The 22,548-nt window shown below is 36.5% G+C and overlaps 1 long non-coding RNA gene across 1 annotated transcript; it reads left to right on the forward strand.

The window, feature by feature from the left end:
• Positions 1 to 1,696: 1,696 nt before the first annotated feature.
• On the forward strand, positions 1,697 to 17,221 carry LOC128314826 (uncharacterized). Its single transcript, XR_008296924.1, has 3 exons — positions 1,697 to 1,838; positions 15,419 to 15,512; positions 17,010 to 17,221. It is a non-coding gene; the product is annotated as an uncharacterized LOC128314826 (long non-coding RNA).
• The last annotated feature ends 5,327 nt before the right edge of the window (positions 17,222 to 22,548 follow it).

Consider the following 22,548-nt stretch of genomic DNA (forward strand, 5'->3'; position numbering starts at 1 on the left):
GAGGAAATACTGTGACACAAAGCATAGAACTGAGAAAAGTAACAGCTAATTTCTAAAATTATATAAACTTTATGTGAGTTTACAAGTATGCTCTGGGTAGTCTTTTAAAAAACTTTTTATTTTGAAATAATTATAGATTCACGGGAAGCTTAAAAAAAGAATGTAAAGGGAGGTCCTGTGTACCAGGACCCAGCTTTCTCCAATAATAACATCTTTTGTTGACTATACTACAATATTGAAACCAGTAAATTGATGTTGGCATACTCTAAGAACTTATTCAGATTTCACCAGTTTTCCACACACTCGTGTGTGTGTGTGTGTGTGTGTGTGTACATGTGTGTAGTTCCATTCAGTTTTATCACATGTTTAGATTCATGTAACCACCATCCCAATCAAGGATCCCTGGTGCTACCCTTTCATAGCCAGTCAATTCCTGTCTTTACTGCCCCCAACCCCACCTCGTAACCCCTGGAAGCCACTAATCTATTCTCCATCTCTATAATTTTGTGGCAAGCATGCTGTCTTTTCAGTTAAAATATAGCTTTAATCAGACCCATTGTTATTTTGTGAGAGCAAAATTTTGTGTGAGCATCTTCACCTGGGACTTTCAAACTTCTCTTGAATCTTTTCATTTAGTTGTCAAATGTTCCAGGACAAGTTTTACCAAAGTTATTGCAAACCAACTGTCTTTAAATTTGTATTCTCTAGTTCTTCCCTCTTACTTCTAGAAGATGATTTTGTCAAATACTTTATACAGCAACTGTGCCCATCAGATGTGAGTGTTTTTTACCTCATTAGGTGTGGCTGATTTTTATTTTTGCTTTTATTTTGCTTTTAGTTTTGCTTATTTTTGGTTTTATTTTTGACAGATTTACTGTCAGTATATCTTCATTGATGCTTTCTTCCACTTAAAAAGCATAAACATTCTTACTAATACCTGTTATTTACTGTGGAAACTTTCTCTGAAAGTGTTCCCTCCTCTAAGATCATTATCTGATCCCCCCATTTCTGTCATCCCCATTTTACTGCTTATTTCATGTGCACACATGTTCTTAACCCTGTTGCAAGTGAATATTGATTATCTGTGTCAGACAAAGTCCTAGCCACAAAGAGAGATGCAAACTGTATATACTAACAGCTTAAGTTCAGCCAGGGCACACAAGTGTGATCCTATTAACTAATAGGATGCCAAAATATTTCTGTACTAGTTGATAAATAGCTGATACCATAAGACCCTAGTTCCCTAACCCACAACAATAACCTTAGGCACAACTAGGTCCCATCTCTGAGACCCATATGACAACCTATTATCCAGCAACCAAAGGTCTGGCATTACAGACAGCTTCTGTTATGATATTTTGAATATCATTCCTTTTTCTACCACTAAATACAATGTGGGAAAATGTGATAAAATGCTATATTAATGATTTTTAAAGTTTTATGAAAACTCAGAGAATAAAGTACCCTTTGACAATAGCAGGTAAGGTGAAAAGTGAAGAGAACATCCAGGAAAAGTTTACAGAGTATATTAGTGTTTCCCAATTTTTGATAAATAACAGTAATAATAAATACCATTTATTAAGTGTTTACTATGTCATGGGCTCTGCACCAAATTCCTTTTACAAACATTTATTACATTTATTCCTCACAAAACTGCAAGACATATATAATTACAATTTTATTTTACAGAGAGCATTGTTGGTCTTCAGTCAATTCATACTGATACAGCTGAACCAGTTATTCAAAGCCATCCATTTTTATTAGTCACAGTGTTTGTTGTTATCCATCAGCACATGGACTACTCCAATTATTAAGAATTTTGAACATCATTCCTACAGGTAAGAAAATGGAGACTAAGAATAAATCAGTGGCCAAAAATCATGTAACAAAGAGCTAAGTTTTTCATTCTTAAGTCTAAAGTTCATGCTCTAAATCACTTTCTTAACTACATTTCAGAAATGTGGTTTTTCCTCATATCTTTTAGAAGATAAAATGGTACCATATGTTTTTTAACTTCCTAAAGCCCGCCATAAAAACAAACAGAGGAAGTAGGGTAGGGAAGCCAAAACATCAATAACACACTAGGTGACAAAGTATTCTCATGAACTAAAATTTGAGTAGGTAGTAATCAATCTCCAATAGTAACAAACATGCATGGTATTATCAGCAGCTACACAGGAGGGAGCAGAGAAAAAAGAGGGTCTTCTGATAGCCCTGAGAGCTGGAAAGTCCCCAAATTACTATAAGTATTCTCAGAAATACTCATAAGGCCAATCTGAGAATAGCCAAAACTGGATGAAGTTTTGAAGACTCCCAGTCCCAAATAACAGTAGGACGAGAGCAGTCTGAGTCCTATAAACTCTCAATTCTAAGTGATGGAAGTTTTCTTACAGGACAAAGCCCACATTAAGAAACTGCTGAAACTAAAATTGAGCAGAGCAAATTGAACAGTTAGGAATAGAGAAGGCAAAGGAAACAAGAGATGCAATCATAGGGGGAGGAGCACTTTATGAAAACAACATAAGAGGGAGCTCTAGAACTGAGACATTAAGAAGGTTATCCTTAGGTTACATCCTCCACTAATATAGAAAAACCTCACTTAAGCATGAGCAAGCAAATAGATCACACAACTGAATCCTTTATAAAGTTATTGTTGAAGAAGATCATTAAGAAGACAGTGACCTGTGAGCTGGACTCAGGCACTAGGTGGCTCCTCATCCCCTTTCTGTCCTTGGAATGTGGGTTCTACTTGACTTTCTCATGCCCAGAGGCTGCCCCAGAACATAGTATTGAGATGGTGATGTGGTGTTGAGAACACCTGCATGGTATATGTGACTGAATCCAGTTAAGGCCTCTATATAAACTTTTAAGAGTTGGCAGGCCAGCACAGAGACTCACTTATCTTGCTGCCACCAAACACAAACCTTGTATATAAGTTCCTTTTGCTGCCACCTACTAACCTAGAATGGCTTGTGTTTTTCTTTGGTCTCTTCCGGCCCTCTGTGTACAGGAGCTAGTTCCAGATTTCACCTAGGAAGCTCCTGAGAAGTTTCAAACCAATGGTTACTGTGAGAAAAAAGGAGTAAGGAACAAAATAACATCTCTATACACAATTAAGGCACACTAAAAAGAAATGCCCACAAATAGGTGAAAACATCACAATTCCCAAATCAGGCAAAAAAGTGAAATATTAGCCCAAACTTTATTAATCTGATTTAAAACAATAGGGGCGCCTGGGTGGCTCAGTCAGTTAAGCATCTGACTCTTGATTTTGGCTCAGGTCATGATCTCATCATTCATGGGTTAGAGCCCTGCATTGGGCTCTGTGCTGACAGTGCAGAGCCTGCTTGGGATTCTCTCTCTCCCTCTCTCTGCACCCCCCTGCTCTCTCTTTCTCAACATAAATAAACTTAACCTCCCCCCCCCCAAAAAAAAAAAAGATAGCAACAGCAAGAACAGACAGAGACAGGGAGCTCAATAATCCCCCAGGACTTTCAAAAAAAACTTAGGTATATAATAAAAGAAGTACTAAAAACCTAAAGAGAAGAGAAAATGCTAAAATAAGAAAGAGGAGGGAGAAAAGGACATAAGTATAAGAAGGATGGCTGATTTCACTTCAGAAAAAGATGAAGGTCAGAAGAAAATGAAACCTCTCCACTGTGATGAAAGGGAAGAAACTGTCAACCTAGAATCTAGATTTATGTTTGAAGACATACTATTAAACATGCTTGGTAAAAGAAAATATAAAATAAATTTACAAAGTTTACAAAAAAGACAATAAAATCACTACACACTGAAACCTATGGGATGTATGTAAAGTAGTGATCAGAAGAAAATTCAATACACTAGATACTATTGTCAATCAAAATTAAAGAATTAAAATAAGTGAATTAAGTTCCCAGATACAAAATGAGGCAAAAAAGCCCTATAAGCCAAAAGAAATCAAAAGAAGGAAATAATGAGAGTAAAAACACAAATTAGTGAGGTAGAGAATAGAAAAGCAGCAGACGTAATTAGGTCAAAATCTGGTTTGAATAGATTTATTGAAATGCATGTAATCACTTAAAGTGAACAATTCAATGGCTTGTACTATATTTGTGCAACGATGACTGCAATCAATTTAAGAACGTTTTTTTAAAGTTTATCTATTTATTTTTGAGAAAGAGAGAGAACCAACAGGAGAGGGGCATAGAAAGAGGAGGACAGAGGATCTGTAGCAGGTTCTGTGCTGACAGCAGAGAGCCAGATGTGGGGCTCAAACTCATGAACCGTGATATCATGACCTGAGCTGAAGTCAGACATTTAACCAACTGAGCCACTAGGCACCCTTCAATTTTAGAACATTTTAATCACCTCAAAAAAGAACTCCTACATGCCTTGGCTGTCAATCCCCAATATCCTCACTCACTTTCCCAGCCCTAGGCAACTAGTACTTTATTTCCTGTCTCTATAGATATAAACTATTCTAGCTATTTATAAAAGAATCATACAATATGAAGTCTATGTGACTGGTTTACACTTAGCGTAATATTTTCAATGTTCATCACTATATCAAAATTATTTATAAAATCTATAGATAAAAGAGAAATGAGAAAATTTTGCATATAAATGTTAACTATGGTATTCTTTAAAATATTAATAATTGGAAAATTGTGAAAATCAGGGCACCTGAGTGGCTCACTCAGTTAAGCTTCTGACTTTGACTCAGGTCATGATCTCACCATTCATGATTTCAAGCCTCACGTCAGGCTCTGTGCTGACAACTTAGAGCCTGGAGCCTGGTTCAGATTCTGTGTCTCCTTCTCTCTCGGCCCCTTCTCTGCTCATGCTCTGTTTCTCTCTCACACACACACAAAAATTACATGAAAAAAATAAAATTGTGAAAATGCCTAATGGTAGGAGAATGATTAAATAAGGATTTGGGAAGATGGTAGTGGAATAAGAGAGCCTTAAGTTCACCTTCACCTATGAATACAAATAGATGACTGTCAATTTATCTTAAATACCCCAGAAAGTGACCTGAAGACTGACAGAACAAACTCTACAACTAAAGGGAGAGAAGAGTCCACATCAAAGAAGGTAGGAAGTGCAGAGATGGAGTTTGGGAGAGAGACAGATCAAGGTTGCTGTGGTAGGGAAGGAGCTGTGGTCATGGACAAGGGTGAGAGACAGACTAGCACTTGGAGAAGCCCACACAAGGCATATTAATTCCCCATAGCAATTGTCCTGGAAAGCAAGAGGGGCCAAATTTCATGAGTTCTTGCAACCAGCAGGTCATAAAGCCTAGAGTTTTAGGGTCAGTGGCTTGGCTCAGGGAGAGCCCAGGGAGCGTTTGGGTTGCTTTTGGAGAAAAGGCAGGGCAAACAGCCTGTGGACATACAGCATGGAAATAGTGATCTGTAGAGCACCTGGAACACACAGGGGTAAGGTTATTTGCTCACCTGAGACCATGTTCTGAAGAGACAGAGTTCACAGAGAGACCCCTCCGGAAACAAAGGAACTGGCAGGAGACATTTCTCTCCCCTACCCTTCAACATAAGTACAGGGCCACCTGCAGGAATCAGCACAGCACTGACCCTCATACCTAACTTGCTTATATCAAGTCACACACCCCCTACACACCCACCCCACCCTGCGCTCCAGTGGAAACACTGTGCCAAGTCAGGCTTGCTTCAGTTTTCACCTTGGCAAGTTCCTTCCCCAAGAAAGATCAGCCCAAACACCTTCCAACACAGCATCTCCTGAACTGGGAGGTTTGCAGAACCTCAAATCCAGTGGTGGGGTGTCAAGTCTCATTTCACAAGCATACCAGAGCATACCTAGTTAAAATACATCACATTCAGTTCAGGGACCAAATACTGCCCACAACAGGTAAAGAGAGCCTCTGCAGATGACAGGCTTGAAAGACAAAGCAGCCAGGACACAATAGCAAAGCACACATAGCTCACATTGAAGACACTCCCAAAATCACCAGGCCCTGGGAACAGGGGACACCACACTGCAGGTCACTACAGGACCTCTTTTCATCAAGACATTACCCTTTAAGAACAGGAGACATAGTTGACTTTCCTAACACAGAAACAGGCACAGAAACTTAGACAAAATGAGAAGACAGAGGAATTTGTCCTAAATGAAAGAAAAGGACAAGGCCATGGCCAGAAATCTAAGACGAACAGATATAAGTAACATGCCTGATAGAGAATTTAAAGTAATGGTCATAAAGATACTCACTGAATTTGACAAAAGAGTGGAAAACATCAGTAAGACCTTAACACAGAGATAAGGAATAACATAGCAGAGATAAAAGGTTCAATAAATAAAATGGGAATCATACTTGATGGAATAAACACCAGGCTTGAAAAAAGCAGAGAAATGAATTAATTGATCTAGAACACAGAGTAATGGGAAGTAATGAGGCTGAACTAAAGAGAGGAAAAAGAACTATGCAAAACAAAAATAGACATACAGAAATCAATGATGCCATCAAGCATAATAACATTTGTACTATAGAGATCCCAGAAGAAGAAAGAGAAAACAGGGCAGAAAATGTATTTGAAGAAATAATAGCTGAAAACTTCCCTAATCTGGCAAAGGAAACAGATATCTAGATCCAGGAGGCACAGAGAACACCACCACCACCACCACCACCCTCCCGCCTCCCCCCCCCCCCCCCCCCCCCCCCGCCCAGCAACAAAAGCTGTTCCATACCAGGACATGTTGCAATTAAAATTGCAAATTGTAGTAATAAAGAAAAAATTTAAAGTAGCAAGACAAAAGAAGACAGTTACATATAAGGGGAAACCCCATAAGGTAATCAGCAGATTTTCTGCAGAAACTTTGTAAGCCAGAAGGGTGTGGCATGATATATTCAAAGTGCTGAATGGGAAAAATCTGCAACCAAGAATACTCTACCCAGTAAGGTTACCATTCAGAATATAAGGGGAGACAAAGAGTTTCCCAGACAAACAAAAACTAAAGGAGTTCATGATAACTAAACCAGCCTTCAAGAAATACTAAAGGGAATTCTGAGTGGATCTGAAAGACCAAATGTGACATTTTAAAAATAGGAAACATAAAAGCAGTAAAAATGAATATATCTGTAAAAATCAGTCTAGGAATTCACAAAATAACAGGATATAAAATATGACACCATATACCTAAAACATGGGGAAGAGAGGAGAAAAGATTATGTTCAACGTAAATAACCATTAACTTAATATAGACTACTTTATGCAGAAGATGTTATATACAAACCTAGTGGAAAACACAAATCAAAAACCACTAATATATATGCAAAGAATAAGAGAAAAAAATTCAACTATATCACTAAAGAAAACCAGCAAACCATGAAAGAAAGAGAAGAAAGGACCAGAGAAAAACTTCAAAAATAACCACAAAACAAGTAACAAATTGGCAATAAATACATATCTCTCAATAATTACTTTGAATGTAAATGAACTAAACACTCCAATCAAAAGACATAGAGTGATAGAATGGATAAAAAAGAAAACCAAGGCTCATCTGTAAGCTGCCTACAGGAGATTCATTTTAGACCTACAGACAATTACAGATTGAAAGTGGGGGATGGAGAAATATTTATCATGCAAATGGATGTCAAAAGAAACCCATAGTAGCAATACTTATATCAGACAAAACTGACTTTAAGACAAAGACTGTAAAAAGAAACAAAGAAGGGCACTATATAATCATAAAGGGGTAATTCCAACAAGAAGGTATAATAATTGTAGCTATGCAACCAACATGGGAGCACCCAAATACATATAACACTTAAAAACAAACATAAAGGAACTAGCCAATAGTAATACAATAATAGTAGGGGACTTTAACACCCCACATATACCAATGGACAGATCATCTAATCAGAAAATCAATAAGGAAACATGGTTTTGAATGATACAGTGGACCAGATGGATTTAATAGAACATTCAATCCTAAAACAGAATGCACATTGTATTCAGCTATACATGGAGTATTCTCAAGAATAGATTATATATTAGGCCACAAACAAGTCTCAACAAATTCAAAAAGATCGAACTCATCACTATGAAACTAGAAGTCAACCACAAGAAAAAATGTGGAAAGACCACAAATACATGGATGTTAAATAACATGCTACTAAACAATGAATAAGTTAACCAAGGAATCAAAGAAAATATCCAAAAGTACAAGGAAACAAATGAAAATGAAAACACAATGCAATGGTTTAAAACTTTTTCTTTGCTTAGAATCAGCCAGGGGTTCTAAGAGGGAAGTTTATAGCAATTCAGGCCTACCTCAAGAAACGAGAAAAATCTCATTTAAACCAGCTAACATTACACCTAAAGGAGCTAGAAAAAGAACAACAAACAGAAGCACCTGGAGGGCATAGTTAAGCAACCAACTCTTGATTTCAGCCTAGGTCATGCTCTCACCATTGTGGCATCAAAACCCATGTTGGACTTCATGCTAGATGTGGAGCCTCCCTCTACCACTTGTGCTCTTTCTCTCTAAAAAAAATGAAACAACACAAAACAAACAAAACCCAAAACTTGCAGAAGGAAGGAAATAATAAACAGTAGAACAGAGATAAATGATATAAAAATAAACAACAACAAAACAGTAGAACAGATAAATGAAACCAGGAGTTAGTTCCTTGAAAAGGTAAACAAAATTCATAAATTTCTATCCAGACTCATAAAGAAGAGGAAGTATTCAAATAAGTAAAATTACAAATGAAAAAGGAGAAATAACAACCAACATCAAAGAAATACAAATGATGGTAAAAGAATATTGTGACAACTATATCCCAACAAATTGGATAACCTAGAAGAAATGGATAAATTCCTAGAAACATGTAACCTACCAAAACTGAAGTAGGAAGAAATAGAACATATAAATATACTGATTACCAGTAAGGAGACTGAATCAGTAATCAAGAAACTCCCCCAAAAGCAAAAGTCTAGAACCAGAATTCTATGAAACACTTCAAGAAGATTTAACACTATTCTTCTCAAACTATTAAAAAAAAAAAAAAGTACAAGAGGAAGGAAAACTTCCAAATTCATTCTATGAAGCCAACATTACCTTAATACCAAAACCAGATAAAGACTCCACCAAAAAAGAGAAGTACAGGCCAATATCTCTGATGAATATAGCTGCAAAAATCCTCAACAAAATACTACCAAACAGAAGTCAACAATATATTAAAAAAATCATTTACCACAATCAAGTAGGAATTATTTCTGTCATGCAAGAATGGTTCAATATTCACAAATCAATCAATGTGATACAGCACATAAATAAGAGAAGGATAAAAACCATATAATCATTTCAGTAGATGCAGAAAAACATTCAACAAGTAAAACATCGCTTCATGATAAAAGCCCTCAACAAAGTAGGTTTAAGTCAGGAACAAGACAAGGATGTCCTCTATCATCACTTTCATTCAACATAGTACTGGAATTCCTAGCCACAGCAATCGGAACACAAAAAGAAATAAAAGGCATCCAAATCATCAAAGAAGAATTCAAACTTTCACTCTTTGCAGATGACATGATATTCTTCATAGAAAACCCTAAAGACTCCACCAAAAATACTAGTAGAACTGGTAAATGAATTCAGTAAAGTTGCAAGATACAAAATCAATGTACAAAAATGTGTTGCGTTTCTAAAAACTAATACTGAAGCAATAGGAAGAGAAATTAAGAAAACAATCCCATATATAATTGCATCCAAAATAATAAGACACGTGGGAATAAACCTAACCAAAGAGGTGAAAGACCTGCATTCTGAAATCCATAAAACATTGATGAAATAAATTGGAGATGACACAAAGAAATGGAAAGACATCCCATGCTCATTGATTGGGAGAATAAATATTGTTAATAAATATTATTCCAAAGCAATCTACACATTTACTGTAGCTGCTATTAAAAGACCAACAGTACTTTTCACAGAATTAGAACAAAACATTTTTAAAATTTATTTGGAACCACAAAAGACTCTGAGTTGCCAAAGCATTTTTGAAAATGAAAAGCAAAACTATAGGTATCATAATTCCTGACTTCACATTATATTACAAAGATAGTAATCAAAACAGTATGGTACTGGCACAAAATTAGACACATAGATCAATAGAACAGAAGAGAAAATCCACTAATAAACCCATTATTATATGATTAATTAATATTCAACAAAGCAGGAAAGAATATCCAATGGGAAAAGGACAGTCTATTCCAACAAGTGGTGTTGGGAAAACCAGTCCAGGTACATGCAAGAGAATGAAACTGGACTACTTTTTTAAACAACACACAAAAATGCATTCAAAATGGGTTAAGAACCTAAATGTGAGACCGAAGACATAAAAATCCTATAAGAGAGCACAGGTAACAGTGTCTCTGACATTGACTGTAGCAACATTTTCCAGATGTGTCTCCTGAGGCAAGGGAAATAAAAGCAAAAATAAGATATTTGAACTATATCAAAATAAGAAGTTTCTGCACAGTGAAATAGTCAACATAACTAAAAGGGAAACTATGGAATGGGAGAAGACATTTGAAATTGACACATCTGATAAAGAGTTAGCATCCAAAATGTATAAAGAACTTATAAAACACAATGCACCCAAAACAAATGATCCAATTAATATATGGGCAGAAAACATGAGCAAACATTTCTCCAAAGAAGACATCCAGATGGCTGACATGTGAAAAGATGCTCAACATTGGTCATCATCAGAGAAATACAAATCAAAACTACAATGATATAACACCTCATACCTGTCAGAATGGCTAAAATCAACAACACAAAAGACACCAGATGTTGACGAGTATGTGGAGAAAAAGAAACCCTCTCACATTGTGGTGGAAGTGCAAACTGGTGCAGCTACTGCAGAAAACAGTATGCAGGTTCCTCACAAATTTAAAAATAAAATTACCCTATGATCCAATAATCATACTATGGGGTGTTTACCAAAAACAAACAAACAAACAAACAAAAAACACTAATTCCAAGGGATATATGCACCCCTGTGTTTATAGGAACATTATAATAGCCAAATTATGAAAGTGTCCATCAATAGATAAATAGAAAAAAGAGATGTGAGATTATATATATATATATACATATGTATATATATATATATATGCAATGGAATATTACTCAGCCATAAATAAGAATGAAATATTGCCATTTGCAATGACATGGATAGAGCTACAGAGTATAATGCTAAGTGAAATAAGCCAGTCAGAGAAAGATAAATGCCATATGATTTCACTCATATGTGGAATTTAAGAAACAAAACAAATGAACAAAGGGAAAAGAGAAAGAGAGGTAAACCAAGAAACAGACTCTTAACTATTTAGAACAAACTGTGGTTACCGGAAGGAAGTCAGGGGGAAGTGATGATATAGGTGATGAGGATTAAGAAGTAAACTTGTCATGATGAGCATTGGGTAATGTATGAAATTGTTGAATCATGATGTTGTACACATGAAACTAATATAACACTGTATGTTAATTAAACTTCAATTAAAATAAAATTTTTAATATGAAATTAAATATACACAAAAATACTTATTTTAACACTTTCTATTAATAGAATACTGGGATTTACTCACTTTATTAACTAAAGACTAGTCTAATAAATTACAATATATCTATTCAATGGAGATCTGTGAAGCTGTGAAAGAAGTTATGCAGATCTCTTCATAGGTCCAAGGAATGATATGATATTCAGAAAGTAGTGTCAAAAAAAAAACAACCCAGGAGTCAGAATAGTAGAAATAATATGCTATACTTTGTATAAGAAATGGGAGGGGAGGGAGAGAGATATGTATTTGCTAACTTTTGGAAAAATATTGATAAAAAAAATCTAATCATTTTATAGGAAGTGGGGAAGGAAGAGAAGAAAGAAACAGGAATGGAAGCTAGACCTCTAAATATATCAGATTTTATAATTTTTATTTTGGATACGACTGTCTATCTTACATAATTGAAAACCCAAATTAAATTTTTAATTATTTGTTTATTGAATTTTAGTTAATATCAATTCAATATTGGTTTCAGAATTAGAATTCATTAATACATCACTTACAACACTCAGTGCTCATCACAATAAGTACCCTCCTTAACACCCATCTAGCCCATCTCACATCTCCCTCCTTCCAGGAACCCTCAGTTTGTTCTCTATTGTTAAGAATCTCTCGTGGTTTGTTTCCTTTCCTTCTCTTCCCCTTTGCCATATGTTCATCTGCTTTGTTTCTTAAGTTCCACATGAGTGAAGTCATATGATATTTGTCTTTCTCTGATTGACTTATTTAGCTTAGCATACTACATTCCAGCTCCATCCATGTTGTTGCAAATGGCAAGACTATTCTTTTTGATGACTGAGTAAAATACCATTCTATATATATACCACTTCTTCTTTATCCATTCATCAGTTGGGAATTTGGGCTCTCTCCATAGTTTGTCTATTCTTGAAAATGATGCTATAAACATTGGGGTGCATATACTCCTTAGAATCTGTATTTTTGTATCATTTGGGTAAATATCTAACAGTGTAATTGCTGGATTATAGGGTAGTTTTATTTTTAGTTTTTTGAGGGCTCTGCATACTGTTCTCCAGAGTGGTTCCACCAGTTTGCATTCCTACCAGCAGTGTTAGAAGGTTCCCCTTTCTCTGTATTCTCACCAACACCAGTTGTTTCATGTATTGTTAATTTTAGCCAATCTAATAGGTGTGTGGTGGTATCTCATCATGGTCTTGATTAGTATTTCCCTAATGATGAGTGATGTTGAGCATCTTTTCATGTGTCTGTTAGCCATCTGGATGTCTTCTTTAGAAAAGTGTCTATTCATATCTTCTGCTCATTTATTAACTGGGTTGTTTGCTTTTTGGGTGTTGAGTTTGATAAGTTCTCCATAGATTTTGAATACCAGCCCTCAGAAACAAACAAAAAAACCAGGTCAAACCCACAACATATCATAGTGAAACTTGCAAAATACAAAGATAAAAAGAGAATTCTGAAAGTAGCTAGGGAAAAATGGTCCTTAGCCTACAAGAGTAGACACGTAAGATCAGCAGCAGGCCTGTCCACTGAAACTTGGTAGGCCAGAAGTAAGTGGCAGGAAATAGTCAATGTGATGAATGGGAAAATATGCAGCCAAGAATTCTTTATCCAGCAAGGTTGTCATTCAGAATAGAATGAGAGATAGAGTTTCCCAGACAAACAAAACTAAAGGAGTTCATTACCACTAGACCAGTCCTGCAAGAAATGTTAAGGGGGACTCTGAGTGGAGTGAAAAAAAAAGACCAAACCAACAAAGACTACAAAGGATGAGAGAACATCACCAGAAACATCAGCTTTACAGGTAACACACCGGCACTAAATTCGTATCTTTCAATAATCCACCTGAATATATATGATTTCACTCATATGTGGAATTTAAGAAACAAAACAGATAAATATAGATGAAGGAAAGCAAAAACTAGATAAAAACAGAGAGGGAGGCAAACCATTAAATACAGAGAACAAACTGAGGGTTGCTGGAGGGATGTTGAATGGGGGGATGGGCTAAATGGGTGATGGGCATTAGGGAGGGCACTTGTTGGGATGAGCACTGGTTATTGTATGTAAGTGATAGATCACTAAATTCTACTTCTGAAATCTTTATTACACTATATGTTAACTAACTTGAATGTAAATTTTAAAAATTAAAAATAAATAAATAAATTACAATATTGGAGGGACACCTGTCTGGCTCAATCAGTGGAACATTTGGCTCGTGATTGCAGGGTTGTTTGAGCCCCATTTTAGGTGTAGAGATTGCTTTTTTTTTTAGGTGTAGAACTTTAAGTTTTTTAAAAATAATAAATTGTAACATTGGAATTACAAAAAAAATCACCCTGAATATAAAGGGAATAAATGTTCCAATCAAAAGACATAGGGTATCATAATGGATAAAAAAAAAAAAAAGATCCATCTATAGGCTGTCTACAGGAGGCTCATTTAAGACCTAAAGATGTTGGCAGATTGAAAATGAGGGGATGGTGGGGCACCTGGGTGGCTCGGTTGGTTAAGCATCTGACTTCAGCTCAGGTCATAATCTCATGGTTCATTGGTTTAAGCCCTGCATCAGGCTCTGTGCTGACAGATCAGAGCCTGGACCCTGCTTTGGAATCTGTGTCTCTCTCTTTGCCCCTGCCCTGCTCATTCTCTGTCTCTCAAAAACAAATAAATATTAAATAATTTTTTTTAAGTTTAAAAAAAAGAAAGTGAGGGAATGGAGAATCATCTATCAGGCTAATGGACATCAAAAGAAAGCTGAAATAACCATACTTGTATCAGACAAACTAGATACTACAACAAAGACTGTAACAAGAGATATAGAAGGACATTATATCATAATTAAAGGATCTATCCATCAAAAAGAGCTAACAATTGTAAATATTTATGCCCCCAACTTAATGCAACCAAAATATATAAATCAATTAATAACAAATATAAAGAAACTTATTGATAATAATGCCATAATAATAGGGGGATTTAATACCCTACTTACAGCAATAGGCAGATCGCCTAAGCAGAAAATCAACAAGGAAACAATAGCTTTGAATGACACACTGGACCAAAATTTAATTTTAAGAATATTTAAGGAGAGTGGGGCATTTGGGTGACTCAGCTGGTTAAGGGCCCAACTTACAGTTGGGTGATCTCACGGTTTGTGGGTTCAAGCCCTACATTGGGCCCCATGCTGGCAGTGCAGAGCCTTCTTGGGATTCTTTCTTTCTCCCTCTTCTCTCTGCTTCTCTCCCCCTTGTACTCTCTCTCTCTCTCTCTCGAAATAAATAAATAAACTTCAAAAAAATATTTAAAGAGTAGACTGTCTAAAGCAAAAATCAAGGAAATAAACTTAACTCTGTATGAAGTTAGTGGTATAACCACTTTGAGAAAAATTATCATAACTTTAAAGCACTACATTTTGACTATCCATCTAAAGACAAAAATACCAGCAAAAAAAGACTTAAATTGAATTCAGTAGGTTTGTACTAATTTTGAAGCTATTTTGTATTTATTTTGAAGCTATTACAATATTATATATATATATAATATTCAATGTCTATGTGAGTGCATTAGAATAAAATCAAATAAGTAATTACATTAGTGTTATCGGGATTTTTTTCAAAATAAGAAAATGAGTTGCAAATATAAAAATGAAGAATTAAAAACCTGATAATATTTAATTTGAATAAAAAATATAGCTATAAGTTTAGAATTTATTTTTCTTTTCCTAAATTAATACGTATTTCCTAACCCTGTTCACTGAAAAGGACTAAACATAATTACAATCTATTAACAATGAATAAATATTTCTAGTGCATAGATTGTGGTCTTAAAATGCTATTCCTTTATAAAAGAAACCAGGACTTTTGAAGAAATGGCTGACTCCAAATATGGCACAGGAAACAGAAAAAAATGTACCTGGGATATCTTGTCACTTCTGAAAGCAAGGTAACTATCAAAGACTACAGACATCACTGTTAAGAGGACAAAGACATCATTTTTATCTGGCCAAAAATAAGACAAATTTGTAAAGTAATGACTACATTGAATCAAAATGCATTAATGCATTTTGATTAATGCACTTAATATGCATTGATTAATGCATTTAATATGCAAAATGCGTATTAAAATCTATGAGTTCAGGGAGATCCAACATGGTGGAGAAGTAGGGGGACCCAAAGTTCCCTCATCCCTCAAACACAGCAGTATTGAGGCCAAAGGATTCTAGATTCCAAGAGTCCGGGCTGCAGAGTGACAGAGTTGTCTCCAGAGACCCACGGGGACAACCTGGTGGGCCATAGGTGTGTCATTGTGAACTGGGAGAGATAAAATGGACAGCATAGGCACAGATGGGAGGGATCCCCTTCTTCAGAGAGACAAAGGGAAGAAAAGAGAGGCAGAGGAAGCATAAGACTGTAACTGGACAAGAGAAAAAAATCACGGACCCGGAGGGAGAAAGATCCAACCTCTAACCGCAGAGTTTTCTCCGGACTGGGGCCAGTTGCCCTGTTCGTGCACCTGGGGAGGAAGGAAGCCAGCTCTGGGCTCAGTAACTAGTTCAGAGGCACATTCCATAGTGGGAGAAAGCAATCCCCTCCCTGGAGTGCTGTGAGAAGAAGGTATACAACAGTTCAAAGGACAAAGACTGCCTGTGCCTGCCAGCCAGAGGCAATATATCATTGGTGGCATGGAGTGGCACTTCTCTAGAACTGAATGCACAGAGAAGGACCCCTTAAGACATCAGGGTTTAAATCCCCACCAAGTTCCAGGGAGGTGCAGGAGTCCGCAGAGCGAGACAAACTGGCCTCGTTCACTCTGATGGCACCGTGATGATGGCTTGAACAGAGTGGTTTGGGACACCTGGTCTGTGAAGGAGAGACTGGAGTGTCACCAATTTTCTCCCTATCACCAACAAGGTTGGGCCTCAGGGAACAGACAGTGGGCCCACAGGGGAGGCAGGCCCGCCTACACCAAACCACATGCCTCAGCACCTGGTGAGTGTGTATCTACTGAAGCAAGATAGATGCTGATGAACAAGACAGCCCCTCCGTCAGACCAGTGCTGCCACTGGTTCCAAGGCACCCAGCAGTTTTGCATTTTCTGATTTAATTCGTGGACAATTCCTATTATATATATTTTTTTTTCTTCCTTTTTTCCTTCTTATTTCTTCCCTCCTCTAGTCTGGTTATTCTGGTTATTGGTTTGTTTAAGCAGACATATTTAATCTATTCTCTTTATACCTGTTCTATATCTCCTTCTTTATTTTCCTCTGCCACTCTCTGGATTAAGCTGAATAGTTTCTCTGCCTGGTCAATTTTCTTTTCTTTTCCTTTTCCCTGCCCCGTTGTTTTCTTGTAGCTGGTGTTTTTGTTTGTTTTGCTTTGTTTTAAAGGGTTTTTTTTTTGTCTCTCTGGTTTTTGCTTGTTTGTTTCTTTTCTTTTCCAGGGCAACATCAATGAAAAAATCAAAGCATACCTGGTAAAGGGTCCAAAACATCACTATGAGTAGGAAGATAAAGCAACCAAAGTCACAACAAGAGAGCAAGTAACACATTCCAAAAAACAGGCCTGAAGGGCCAGGCCCTGGACAGTGTATAACCCCTCTTTAATATAGTAGTCTCACAGGTGCAGGACCATAACAAGCTTTTAAAACACATAAGGGATAAGAAAAGTAGCCAAAATGATGAAATGGAAGAATTCTCCTCAAAAGAAATACAGGAAGAAATGACAGCTAAAAGATTGATCAAAACAGATATAAACAATGTAAGTGAACAAGAATTTAGAATAATCATCATAAGATTAATCACTGGGCTTGAAGAAAGCATAGAAGACAGCAGAGAATCTACTGCTTCAGAGATCAAGGAACTAAAAAATGTCATAATGAATTTTAAAATGCTGTAAATTAGGTGCAAAATAAACTTGAGGCAGTGACAGCAAGAATTGAAGAGGCAAAGGGGAGAATAAGTGAAATAGAAGATAAAATTATGGGAAAAAATGAAGTTGAGAAAAAAAGAGACAAAAAAATTCTGGACCAGGAAGGGAGAATTAGAGAACTAAGTGATTCAATGAAACTTAATAATATCCATATCATAGGATTTCCAGAAGAAGAGAGAGAGAAAGGGGCAAAAGGTGTAGTTGAACAAATCATAGCTGAAAACTTCCCCAATCTGGGGAAGCAAACAGACATTGAAATCTAGGAGGCACAGAGAACTCCCTTCACATGTAACTTTAATCAATCTTGTGCATGACATATCATAGTGAAACTGGCAAAATACAAAGGTAACGAAAGAATTCTGAAAGCAGCTAGGGACAAACTGGCCTTAACCTAAAGGGGTAGACACATAAGGGTAGTAGCAGACCTATCTACTGAAGCTTGGCAGGCCAGAAGGGAGGGTCAGGAAATATTCAATGTGCTGAACAGGAAAAAAATGTAGCCAAGAATACTTTATCCAGCAAGGCTATCATTCAGAATAGAAGAGGGGAATAAAGATTTTCCCAGCCAAACAAAAACTGAAGGAGTTCATCACCACTAAACCAGCCCTACAAGAGATCCTAATGGGGGACTTTGTGAGTGGAATGCTGCAAAGACTACAAAGAACCAGAGACATCACTGCAAGCATGAAACCTACAGATAATACAATGATTCTAAATCCATATCTTTCAATAATAACACTGAATGTAAATGGACTAAATGCTCCTATCAAAAGACATAGGGTATCAGAATGGATAAAAAAAAACAAGACCCATCTATTTGCTGTCTACAAATGACCCACTTTAGCCCTGAGAACACCTTCAGATTGAAAGTGAGGGGATGGCGAACCATCTGTCATACTACTGGAAGTTAAAAGAAAGCTAGAGTAGCCACACTTATATCAGAAAAACTAGATTTTAAACTAAAGGCTGTTACAAGAGATGAAGAAGAGCATTACATCATAATCATGAGGTCTATCCACCAAGAAGAGCTAGCAATTATAAATGTTTATGCACCCAATTTGAAAGCACCCAAATATATATAACAATTAATCACAAACATAAGCAATCTTATTGGTAAGAATGTGGTAATTGCAGGGACTTTAATACTCTACTTACAACAATGGACAGAAAATTTAGGCAGAAAATCAATAAGGAAACAATGGCCCTGAATGATACACTGGACCAGATGGACTTGACAGATATATTCAGAGCTTTTCATCCTAAAGCAGCAGAATTCATTCTTCTCGAGTGCACATGGAACATTCCCCAAGATAGATCACATACCAGGTCACAAAATAGCACTCAATATTTATAAAAGAATTGAGATCATACCATGCACATTTTCAGGACACAATGCTATGAAATTTGAAAGCAACCAGAGGAAAAAGTTTAGAAAACCTCCAAATGCATGTAGGTTAAAGAACAAAAGAATGAATGGGTCAACTAGGCAATTAAAGAAGAAATTAAAAAATATACGGAAACAAATGAAAATGAAAACACTGCAGTCCAAACCCTTTGGGATGCAGCAAAGGCAGTCCTGAGAGGAAAATATATTGCAATCTAGGTCTATCTCAAGAAACAAGAAAAATCCCCCAACAAAAAATCTAACAGTACATATAAAGGAAGTAGAAGCAGAACAGCAAAGAAATCCTAAGGCCAGCAGAAAAAGAAAACTAATAAAGATTAGAGCAGATGTGGAGTTTGGTGAGCTCTTTATAGATTTTGGATACTAGCCCTTTGTCTGATATGTCATTTGCAAATATCTTTTCCCATTCTGTTGGTTGCCTTTTAGTTTTGTTGGTTGTTTCTTTTGCTGTGCAGAAGCTTTTTATCTTCATAAGGTCCCAGTAGTTCATTTTTGCTTTTAATTCCCTTGCCTTTGGGGATGTGTCAAGTAAGAGATTGCTACGGCTGAGGTCAGAGAGGTCTTTTCCTGCTTTCTCCTCTAGGGTTTTGATGATTTCCTGTCTCACATTCAGGTCCTTTATCCATTTTGAGTTTATTTTTGTGAATGGTGTGAGAAAGTGGTCTAGTTTCAATCTTCTGCATGTTGCTATCCAGTTCTCCCAGCACCATTTGTTAAAGAGACTGTCTGTTTTCCATTGGATGTTCTTTTCTGCTGTGTCAAAGATGAGTTGGCCATACGTTTGTGGGTCTAGTTCTGGGGTTTCTATTCTATTCCATTGGTCTATGTGTCTGTTTTTGTGCCAGTACCATGCTGTCTTGATGACTACAGCTTTGTAGTAGAGGCTAAAGTGTGGGATTGTGATGCCTCCTGCTTTGGTCTTCTTCTTCAAAATTACTTTGGCTATTCGGGGCCTTTTGTTGTTCCATATGGATTTTAAGATTGCTTGTTCTAGTTTTGAGAAGAATGCTGGTGCAATGTTGATTGGGATCGCATTGAATGTGTAGATAGCTTTGGGTAGTATTGACATTTTGACAATATTTATTCTTCCAATCCATGAGCATGGAATGTTTTTCCATTTCTTTATATCTTCTTCAATTTCCTTCATAAGCTTTCTATAGTTTTCAGCATACAGATCTTTTACATCTTTGGTTAGATTTATCCCTAGGTATTTTATGCTTCTTGGTGCAATTGTGAATGGGATCAGTTTCTTTATTTGTCTTTCTGTTGCTTCATTATTAGTGTATAAGAATGCAACTGATTTCTGTACATTGATTTTGTATCCTGTGAAGAAATGGGCAGAAAACATGAATAGACACTTCTCTAAAGAAGACATCTGGGTGGCCAACAGGCACATGAAAAGATGCTCAGCGTTGCTCCTCATCAGGGAAATACAAATCAAAACCACACTCAGATATCACCTCACGCCAGTCAAAGTGGCCAAAATGAACAAATCAGGAGACTATAGATGCTGGAGAGGATGTGGAGAAACGGGAACCCTCTTGCACTGTTGGTGGGAATGCAAATTGGTGCAGCCACTCTGGAAAACAGTGTGGAGGTTCCTCAAAAAATTAAAAATAGACCTACCCTATGACCTAGCAATAGCACTGCTAGGAATTTAACCAAGGGATACAGGAGTACTGATGCATAGGGGCACTTGTACCCCAATGTTTATAGCAGCACTCTCAACAATCGCCAAATTATGGAAAGAGCCTAAATGTCCATCAACTGATGAATGGATAAAGAGATTGCGGTTTATATACACAATGGAATACTACGTGGCAATGAGAAAGAATGACATATGGCCCTTTGTAGTAACATGGATGGAACTGGAGAGTGTTATGCTAAGTGAAATAAGCCATACAGAGAAAGACAGATACCATATGTTTTCACTCTTATGTGGATTCTGAGAAACTTAACAGAAACCCATGGGGGAGGGGAAGGAAAAAAAAAAGAGGTTAGGGTGGGAGAGACCAAAGCATAAGAGACTCTTAAAAACAGAACAAACTGAGGGTTGATGGGGGGTGGGAGGGAGGGGTGGGTGGGTGATGAGTATTGAGGGCACCTTTTGGGATGAGCACTGTGTGTGGTATGGAAACCAATTTGACAATAAATTTCATATATTGAAAAAATAAATAAATAAATAAATAAATAAATAAATAAATAAATAAAAGATTAAAGCAGAAATAAACAATATAAAATCCAACAAAACCCAGAACAGATCAATGAAACTAAGAGCTGTTTTTTTGAAAAACAAACAAACAAAGACAAAATTGATAAGCCCCTAGCCAGATTTCTCGAAAAGAAAAGAGAGAGAGGACCGAAATAGGTAAAATCATGAATGAAAATGACTTACCACAACCAATCCCTCAGAAATACAAACAGTTATCAGAGAATACTATGAAAATTTATATGCCAACAAACTGGACAACCTGGAAGGGGTGGACAAATTTCTAGACACCCACACACTATCAAAACTCAAACAGGAAGAAACAAAAAGTTTGAACAGAACCACACCTAGTGAAGAAATTGAATAATTTATCAAAAATCTCCCAACAAATAAGAGTCCTGGGCCAGATAGCTTCTCAGGGGAATCCTACCAGACATTTAAAGCAGAGTTAATACCTATACTTCTCAAGCTGTTCCAAATAAATACATATGGAAGGAAAGCTTCCAGACTCATTCTATTAAGCCAGCATTACCTTGATTCCCCAAACAGACAAGAGACCCCACAAGAAAGAATTACAGGCCAATATCCCTGATAAACATGGATGTAAAAGTCCTCAACAAGATACTAGCAAATTGAATTCAACAGCATATAAAAATAATTATCCACCATGAGCAAGTGGTATTCATTCCTGGGCTGCAGAGCTGGTTCAATATTTGCAAATCAATCAATGTGATACATCTCATTAATAAAAGAAAAGATAAGAACCATATGATCTTGTAAATAGATGCAGAAAAAAGCATTTGACAAAATACAGCATTCTTTCTTAATAAAAACCCTCAAGAAAGTCGAGATAGAAGGAACATACCTAAACATCATAAAAGGTGTATATGAACAGCCCACAGCTGGTATCATCCTCAGTGCAGAAAACCTGAGAGCTTTCCCTGAGATCAGGAACACGACAGGAATGTCCACTCTCACCACTGTTGTTTAACAGTGTTGGAAGTCCTAGCATCAGCAATCAGACAACAAAATGAAATAAAATTCATCAAAATTGGCAAAGAAGAAGTCAAACTTTCACTGTTCACAGACAACCTGATACTCTACATGGAAAACCTGAAAGACTCCACCAAAAGGCCTCCAGAACTGATATATGAATTCAGAAAAGTCTCAGTGTATAAAATCAATGTATGGAAATTGGTTGCATTCCTATACACCAACAATGAAGCAACAGAATGAGAAATTAAGAAATTGATCACATTTACAGTTGCACCAAGAACCATAAAATACCTAGGAATAAATCTAACCAAAGATGTAAAAGATACGTATGCTGAACACTATAGAAAATTTATGAAGGAAACTGAAGAAGACACAAAGAAATGGAAAAGCATTCCATGTTCGTGGATTGGAAGAATAAATATTGTTAAAATGTCAATACTA

This window comes from Acinonyx jubatus, chromosome A2 (genome assembly GCF_027475565.1).
Source record: "Acinonyx jubatus isolate Ajub_Pintada_27869175 chromosome A2, VMU_Ajub_asm_v1.0, whole genome shotgun sequence".
Classification (NCBI taxonomy): Eukaryota; Metazoa; Chordata; class Mammalia; order Carnivora; family Felidae; genus Acinonyx; species Acinonyx jubatus.